This window comes from Rhamphochromis sp. 'chilingali' (assembly GCF_963969265.1).
Source record: "Rhamphochromis sp. 'chilingali' genome assembly, chromosome: 2".
Lineage (NCBI taxonomy): Eukaryota > Metazoa > Chordata > Actinopteri > Cichliformes > Cichlidae > Rhamphochromis > Rhamphochromis sp. 'chilingali'.
Window position 1 is genome coordinate 26,172,179 of NC_137930.1, and position 9,977 is coordinate 26,182,155.

Here is a 9,977-nt window from a genome sequence, read left to right on the forward strand (position 1 = left end):
ACAAGTTTCTAGTTTTTAATGCTAAAAATGTACATTGTTAATAGATTTCTAAATATAAAAATGCATTGTTTTGCATGTGTAGAAAAAATTAACAGAATTAATTAAAATATTGATTTCCAAATAATTTACAACCTAAATTCCATTTAAAATAGCACAAAGACAAAATATCAAAGCTAATGTTGAGGAGTATGGTTATTTAACCTTTTTAATATATTCTTATTTTTCATTTAATACCAGTAAAATGATTTCTAAATGTTTGGACAGCAGCATGAAAACACGGGAAGAGCTGAAAAATACTTATATAACACGTGACGGGTCATCTTACAGTTAACAAGGTTAATCATCAGCATGGTTTGGTATAAAGAAAAAACCTCCCAGGTAGGGTAGGTAGTTTTAAAAATTGGGAGGTGTTCGCCACTCTTTAGTCTTTTACATGACAGTTAAGACAGTTTTCAACATACAAAGCTCTTATGAATTTTATCATTAGGTCAGATATTATGATTAAAAGATTAAGAGAAGCCTGAGATATCCAAAAACTATCATCTTCTCAATAATCTGGCAAAGTAAACAAAACAAACTGTCCTGTGGTTCGAGAAACCAAATTTGTCTTTAGCCATATCCATCCACACTAAAGACAAGGGGAACACCCTGCGTGTTTTCAGAGCACAGTTCAGGATCTGTGAGGAAAATAACTTGCACAGCATCTGTAACACAAACAAACACACAACCTAGCTCAACTTTCCTGATTAATCTCACTGGCAATAAATTCAAAATGAACACACACACAAAGACATTATTTAATAGGAAACAGCTGATTGGCTGATTTATAATCCTTAATATACGTACTGTTAACTGGCACCAGCTACGGTGTCTTACAAATTAAAACCATTTTAAGAAGTAAAAACACTTCTTTGTTGTTAATAACCGTTATAAATGAAGGGAACAAACAGCTGTATATTAAAAGTGACCAAAATATGACTAATAATCCAGTTTTTAAAGCTGCTTTTCGATTTTTTGATTTTTCCTTTCGGCTCTTTTTTTTCTCAAATGCAAGCTCTCTTGGGTAGTTTAGTCAAACAAGGTCCTTGCCAAGTTGAATATCCACTATTTGGCATGTCTGTGCTAATATAACTTGGATCACAAGTTTAACTCCTTGCCAGAAACCACAGTGGTGTCAACTGGGGTGGTGCGGATGATTTTTTGGAGAATTATGTCTGGGATCTCAGTCTGGGCTGTATCACTTTTGAAGTCCTGGGTTCAGACTTGGTCAAATAGCACAATGAAGCTTGGATTAAAACCTAAATCAAATGTATCACTTTCAGTGAACTGAAACGGTCTCTTGTCTCCTTGCCTATGCCCTTCATTTGTATTTTTATCAAACTTAACCAAGTAGATGTTCACCCTAGTCTCCTGGGTGAAAGTCCTGGATTTGACTTATTGGAAATTTTGTGGCTTTTTCTGTGATCTGCAGTGAGAAAAAGAAACTCGACTGAAACAGGATGTCGACTCGAGACAATAGAAGAGGATAAAAAAAAAAATGCTGGCATCTCTAACTCAAGCTGATTTAATTTTTTAAAACATGTTTCATGCTGTGGACTGTTGCTATTATGCATTTCGCTGTGAGACTGGCTGGTATGTGTGCAAAGGCATGGAGCGAGTCAAGACTGGCCTAATTGAAGGTTGTTTGCATGTCTGGGAGAACGGATAAATGATGGAGGTAACAGGAAAATTAAGCAAATGGAGGGAGCAGGTGGCCTTCATCTGGACCACAGCTGTACACAGTGTGACTCACACACTCCTACCTTGACCAAAAGGCACACACACATGCGTGTTCAAAGGCACATTTGGGACTGTACAAGACTACAAATCCTTGCAACATCCTAAATAATACCACAAGGTCCACTGTGTGACCCATTTGGTGTTCATACTGCAAAGCTGACTTATTAGATTTTAAAAAGCAACCTCGATCATCAGGATTCCTTTTAGTTTTAGGAATCCTAACATGCACCAAGGCCTAAATTTAAATCCATGAATTGTTAGAGCTTTAAGAAGTGGCTGTTAAGAGTTATGACTTAGCAGAATGTACATAAATTAAAACATCATTAGATCTGCACTGAAAAGCCTCTACTATGAAATGTATTATATGTGTATATAGTATTAAACTTACAAGTGCAAAAAAAGACATTAGGAAGTCTACAAATGACCAGTAGGTGAAATAAATATTAACTATCAGGAAACAAAATGTGGTTCTTCTTGCCAGTACCTGACCTTTTATCACATTTCAACAGGCACAACTTTTATTTTGGTCTCTATTTTCAGTTTGCGTTGCACTTTTCAGATTCACTACAGCTTTACTATGCAAGACTTTCATTCATCTCCTGATTTCCACATATTATTTTAAGAGACACAAGTTTCATTTTTGAGTAATTCATAAGTATACAGTGACACTGGAAACCCACAGTTCCAGTGCCACAGTTCACATTCAATCACTACCAACAGCCAACGTTACAGGAAGAAGTGCAACACATGAACTGGACCTTCAGTTTATCTTAGTTAAAGAGAAAACTCACTTGTTGGAGGAAAAGTTCAACTTTGTTGTTTTATATTTGTATGATTTAGTGCTCTTGTGTGTGATTATTTTAACTGTTTCCATGAGAGGTTGCACAGAAAATGCATATGAATTACCATGAAAAGCACAATGTGTCTCTGAACCAGATCTACTTGCAGAGTTCAATAGCTTTTTGGTTAAGTTAATTTTTCTCAAGACTTTTCAGTAAACCTGAGCAGGCATCAGGTTTTTCTCTTCTCTTTCTGTGGTTCACTGATGGTCTACAGGTTATTTTGCTCTAAGTGGTGCCTACATGTGGAGGGGACATGGGCATGCTTGTCCTTCAGGGCATACTTAAGGTTCGTTAGAGCTCGAGATTCTCCCCCCTCTCATTTTACTTTGATTCCTGGAACAGTTAACATTGCACATGCATGAGTGTCCACACACACACACACACACACACACACACACACACACACACACACACACACACACACACACACACACACGCACACACGGACACTTTAAAGAAAACAAGTTGGAAAACAGGTCAAACACTGTATTTAATTACAGCAGCAAGTGACACCCTCCCTTGGCCCGCTCAGCTTCTATGTTTTGCTATTATGTGAATTTTTCTTTGATTTTAATCAAATTTGGAGCGAAATTAAATCAAGAAGCCATAAAATACTCAAATAATATAATAAAATGAAAATATGCACTTCTTTGAAATTGAGCTAAAGATTTATAACCCAAAATGTGTTTATCTCAAACTAATGAATACAGTTTTCTAGACAATATGTTTTGGTTCCTTAAGGTTAATTCTACATTAACACCAAAACCAGTCTAATTGATTAAATGAACGTTGATTATGAGTATGATTATTATTATGGAGGCATGGTATGTTAAAAAACAAAACAAAACAGCAGTTAATGTTTGTAGTTTGATCCACCTAACACAATCAGCAGCTGCAGGTTGAGGCAACTCAGTTACTCGTGCCAGTCTTTGGATCTATTTCTATTAAAAACACTCCTTGGAGTCAAACTTGAAAATCTGAGTTAGACTCTTTGCTTGGATAAACATCAGTATAATTAAGTAACATTCATAAGTAGCATGTAGGTTGAAACAGTGCAGATTTTATGACAGTACTGGATCATATTTGTGGCAGCAGCGATGCATTCACAATCATGTATATTTACTCATATGTGGAACTTTGTGATGATAAATAAGGGAGAAATAATCAGCTGGTTGTCCTGTAGATGGACTACAACATCGTTTTGCAGCATCTAACCTCCAAGACTGATGACAGCAGGCCATGTCCTGTTCTGCAGACTTGATGGGCTCAGCATAACCACACACTTCACATTCCGGGTGATCCTGAATTAACAAACAGTTTGGATTCCTCCTTCAACTGATCCTGGGGTCATTCAAATAACTGTGGTTGTGGTTAATGGCTACTGATAATGGCCACCCTCTGCAATGCTTAGTGGACATACAGCTAACATCTCTTTGAGCTCTGTTACCACCTGACCAAATACTGAAAATCTTGTGTGTCATATTTACATATAGATGAACTGAGCTTGTCACTTTTTTATACTTTCTGTTATGTGCTCAGTCGTTTGTTTTACGGCATGCTTGAAACAACATGACTAACATACGTGCATCTTTTATTTACAGTCTATGCCAGTGCCTGAACTTTGGAGAAAAGAGCAAGGGGACTACTGGGAATCTCATCTGTGTATAATATTGTTCTCTCAGACAGAAAGGAATATTTATTAACAAAATTCTAAAATATATTATAGAATATACTTTTAGAGTCATTAATATAACTGAGGGATGTGTCCGAGGTTGTGTGGGAAACACTGCAATATTTTCAAAAGTTTGCTAAACCAGCATATGTGTTAGATTTTCAATGTTATATGGGGCAGAGTGCCTTTCAGACCTCCTCTGAAGATTCTTTTCCTTCTCCTCGTAGATTTTCAGTCTCTCTCTCTCTCTCTCTCTTTTTTTTTTTTTTTTTAAATAGTGTTACTTTTCTACATTCCTCATGGCTTGTTGAAATTCCAGGTCTTGGATTGTGGTCTCCCCTTTGTCATGATGGTTATTTAACTGAGCCTTGGCATTGCTCATATTCTAAATTCTTAACATACCCTTTTTATGGTTGGAGAATTGCATTTTCCACTGGCACAGGGAGCCAATCAAAGCTTTTTTTCATCCCCCCTTTGTTTCTCCCAACCAACTTTGGTACTAGATCTAACCAAATATGTGTGTTTTCGTGTTTGACTAAGGCAAATATTTTAATATATTTTCAGATAGGTTTGTGAATGTGTCACAGATAAAGGCAAAACTGTACGACACCCTAGCATGTATGTAACATGTGACTTTTTAAATATAAAAACTGACAGGACTAAATAGGAATAGACACTGAATCCTACAAAATCAAAAACAATACTATTAGTTTCTTACCATATATAGCAATATACCAGTACCATGAATCTCAGGCTATACAGCTTATGAGTGTTATCCTGTATCAGGGCAGCAACGCTGTTTAATTTTTCTACTGTTTCTATAAACTAGTGACTGAGCAGCATTATGGTGTTGACTGACAGGCACCATTGTAGCTACGCTGAACAAAAAAAAAGAAAGGCAGAATATATCAGTTTTTCTTAATTGGAAACTACCACGAGGGACGGTTGTACAGTTATGACCTTCTTATCTACTTCCCTGGCTTTTTCCATCATGATGCACTTAAAAATACAAAGAGAGAGCTTCAATTTGTATCAATCACGGACACAAGGGTAATTTAAGTGAAGTAAAAGTTTGATAGCATCAGCAGAGCATTGTCTGTTTATATTATAGCCAAAGCTCATATTTAGTCAAGACCCTGTACAGCAATGTTCAACATTCCCAGCATATCTTTGCTTTATCTGGCTTCACTAACCCTAAACTTGGGTTAAGCAGTCACACAAATGTGTTCATCTGCTCAACAAGTCAACCCAGGCTCTCTCAGTCTTTCTACGATACTGGACAGTATTAAAAGCTTATATTGTGGTGGACCACTGGAGGGCTCCACTCACACCCAGTTCTCAGGAAGTGTTGTTGCTGTGTTTTGGAGGGAAAGTGTTCAGTTCTGTGGTGATGAGTAATAAACGAGCAGTGTTTATCGAGAGCTCTCGTGTCGTCTGTGTTTACCTCCACATTGGTGACCCCTGACTCGAACATGCTGCAGTCCGATGGTGGCGCCGACTCCGCTCTGGATGCATCAGCAGCCGCCAGCTCTCTGCCTCCGGCTGCAGCTACGTTTGCTGTGGCGCTCGAGCTGCCGGACTTTTGGCTTCACGATCCCCCGTCGTGGTTCGTGCATGTGGAGGCTCAGTTCGCCCTTCGTGGCATCTCGGCTGACGACACGAAATATCACCATGTGGTGGCTTCTCTCGACCCGCTAGCCACCCGTCGTGCATTGACTCTCCTCCGGGACCCACCCACCCGAGGGAAGTACGCCGCCCTTAAGGAGCTGCTTCTTCGGCGCTATGCCCTCACCGACGCAGAGCGAGCCAAGAAGCTCCTCTCCCTCTCAGGCCTGGGTGGCGGTACGGCTCTCGAACTGATGGAGCACATGCTATCCCTTCTCGGACCGGATGACGGGGGATTCCTCTTCGCCCACATCTTCCTCCGACAGCTGCCGGCGGCCGTGAGAGCTGGCCTCGCCAACTCTCCGCTTCTGGGCACGAAGGATTATCGCTCCCTGGCTGAGGACGCGGATCGTATTCTGCTGGCTACCCGCACTTTCCACGATCACGACCTAGTTCCAGTCTCGCCGGCGGTGCCTTCCACTTCCCCGCTGACCTGCCACGACGTACCCGATCCTTTGCTGACGGCAAAGATCGCGGCACAGCGACACCACGGACGGGACCTCTGTTTCTACCATCAGCGTTTTGGCGCCGGAGCGCGCCGCTGCCTGCCGCCTTGCGCTTTTCCGACCCTGGGACATGGACCCCGCCAACGCGCTGTAGCGGCCGCGACCGCTGGCGACAAAGAAAAACTGCTCTTCATAGAAAACTCGCGCTCTGGGAGACGTTTCCTGGTCGACTCTGGCTCCCAGAAGAGCCTCCTTCCCCCGTCCGGAGCCGACAGTTTAGCAGCAGGCTGCGGACTGCAGCTTATTGCGGCTAATGGCTCTCCCATCGCAACGTTCGGGGAAAGGTTCGTGACTGTTTGTTTTCATGGTCGGGATTTCCAATGGACCTTTGTTGTTGCCACTAGCTCTGTACCTATTTTGGGCGCTGATTTTCTTTGTGCCCACGGACTGCTGGTCGATGTCGCTAACAGACGCTTAATCGATGCACTGTCTTTTTCTTCAATGCCTTGTTTCACTCGCGCCATCGAGCCCCTGAATCGGGCTAATTTAGTGACTTTAGGGAATGTTTTTCAGCGTTTGCTCTTGGAGTTCCCTTCACTGACTGTTCCTAATTTCTCGAACACGGCAATGAAGCACGGGGTTGAACATTATATTCCGACGGTCGGTCCCCCGGTGTTCGCACGCACGCGCCGCCTCGACCCCGCGAAACTCTCCGTGGCTCGGGAAGAGTTTGCCGCAATGGAGCGCCTCGGCATAGTGCAGCGCTCGAATAGTGCCTGGGCTTCTCCGCTACACATGGTGCCCAAGTCAGACGGTCGGTGGCGGCCGTGTGGGGATTTTCGCCGTTTGAATAATGTCACGGAGAATGACCGTTACCCCATTCCCCACATCCAGGATTTTTCCGCCCACCTCGCCGGCACCTCGATTTTTTCTAAAATTGACTTGGTGCGGGGGTATCACCAGGTTCCCGTGCGCGCCGAAGACGTCCCCAAAACTGCCGTTATTACCCCCTTCGGCCTGTTTGAATTTTTGCACATGCCGTTCGGCCTGAAAGGCGCCGCCCAGACTTTTCAGCGGTTGATGGACTCCGTTTTGCGCGGGCTGCCTTTCGTCTTCGTGTACCTTGACGATATATTGGTGGCCAGCTGCTCTGAGAGTCAGCATGCGTCAGCCCCTCCGGGTCCCCGGGGAATTCTTGCCTGAGAGCCCACCCCCGTGCTTCGCTCCCTCTGTGCTGTCTCTCCGTCCCCCAAGAGACTCGTTTTCTCTTCCTGGCCCAGTGCACCATTGTGTGCCTGACACCTTTGTTCCGAGGTCGTTGGACTCTTCGCAGTTTGTTTTTGTCAGGCATGACGCTCATAGGCCTCCGCTGCGTCCACTGCATGACGGCCCCTTTCGGGTTATTCAACCGGGCCGGAAGCATTTCCTTTTGGATTTTGGGGGTCGGCAGGAGGCTGTTTCTATTGACAGACTTAAACCAGCACATGTGCTTCTGGATGACCAGGTGGTGCCGGCTCAGGCCCCCCGCCGTGGCCGCCCGCCTTCCACTGGACTGGACAACCCTGCTTCTTCCTCTGGGAGCGTCCCCCACCTGGCGGGGCCCGAGCTACCTTCAGTTTTTCCTAACCGCCCGTGCCAGCCTGGCCCTCAGGCTCGTTTCCCCTCCGCCAGCTCTCCACCTCCCCGGTTCAGCCGTTCTGGACGTTTAATTAAAGCAAGGGTTCTGGACTAGGGGATGACCCTACTGGGTGTTCGGGGGGGGTGGGGGTGGGGGGTGGGGGGATGTGTGGTGGACCACTGGAGGGCTCCACTCACACCCAGTTCTCAGGAAGTGTTGTTGCTGTGTTTTGGAGGGAAAGTGTTCAGTTCTGTGGTGATGAGTAATAAACGAGCAGTGTTTATCGAGAGCTCTCGTGTCGTCTGTGTTTACCTCCACAATATGAATGAATGAGCGGGCGAATGTGGCTCAAGAGTTAGCAGTTCGTCTTGTAATCGGAAAGTTGCCGGTTCGAGCCCCGGCTCCAACAGTCTCCATTGTTGTGTCCTTGAGCAAGACACTTCACCCATTGCCTACTGGTGGTGGTCAGAGGGCCCGGTGGATTCTGTCAGTGTTTTGATCTGTTCACCGTCAACATTGCGTGCAGCAGCAACCACAGCCTCCCAGACACTGTTCAGAGAGGTGTACTGTTTTCCCTCCTTGTAAATCTCACATTTGATGATGGACCACAGGTTCTCAATGGGGTTCAGATCAGGTGAACAAGGAGGCCATGTCATTAGTTTTTCTTCTTTTATACCCTTTCTTGCCAGCCACGCTGTGGAGTACTTGGACGCGTGTGATGGAGCATTGTCCTGCATGGAAATCATGTTTTTCTTGAAGGATGCAGACTTCTTCCTGTACCACTGCTTGAAGAAGGTGTCTTCCAGAAACTGGCAGTAGGACTGGGAGTTGAGCTTGACTCCATCCTCAACCCGAAAAGGCCCCACAAGCTCATCTTTGATGATACCAGCCCAAACCAGTACTCCACCTCCACCTTGCTGGCGTCTGAGTCGGACTGGAGCTCTCTTCCCTTTACCAGTCCAGCCACGGGCCCATCCATCTGGCCCATCAAGACTCACTCTCATTTCATCAGTCTATAAAACCTTAGAAAAACCAGTCTTGAGATATTTCTTGGCCCAGTCTTGACGTTTCAGCTTGTGTGTCTTGTTCAGTGGTGGTCGTCTTTCAGCCTTTCTTACCTTGGCCATGTCTCTGAGTATTGCACACCTTGTGCTTTTGGGCACTCCAGTGATGTTGCAGCTCTGAAATATGGCCAAACTGGTGGCAAGTGGCATCTTGGCAGCTGCACGCTTGACTTTTCTCAGTTCATGCGCAGTTATTTTGCGCCTTGGTTTTTCCACACGCTTCTTGCGACCCTGTTGACTATTTTGAATGAAACGCTTGATTGTTCGATGATCACGCTTCAGAAGCTTTGCAATTTTGAGACTGCTGCATCCCTCTGCAAGATATCTCACTATTTTTGACTTTTCTGAGCCTGTCAAGTCCTTCTTTTGACCCATTTTGCCAAAGGAAAGGACGTTGCCTAATAATTATGCACACCTGATATAGGGTGTTGATGTCATTAGACCACACCCCTTCTCATTACAGCGAAAAATACATAGTCAGTTATAGGGTCGTATATAAAAGTTCTCAAAACTTTGTTTTGCTTTGTTTTTTTTAATGTAGGTAGTGACTTCGTACCTGTACAGCAAGTATCACCTACCGCAAGTTATATAAGTTATATATGTTAACCAATGTTTAATCTGAAAAAAAAAGTTACCTGAAAAAGCTCAAATGCACATATTTTTACTTGGGTCATCCATACTGCGCTTGCAGTGACTACAGTGTGTCCCACCCACTGGCCGGCCCCACAGTTACACCTGGTGACCTGTAGCACTGTACATAGTTTGAGAGGTTAACTTGATCTTAGTTGAATTCACATCTATCTTCTTGCATTTGCTCCATTTTCATTTTACTAAACAGATGGATCCTTCAGTAATATAAGCCCAGAGTAAATCAAAATCAAGGTGATTTTT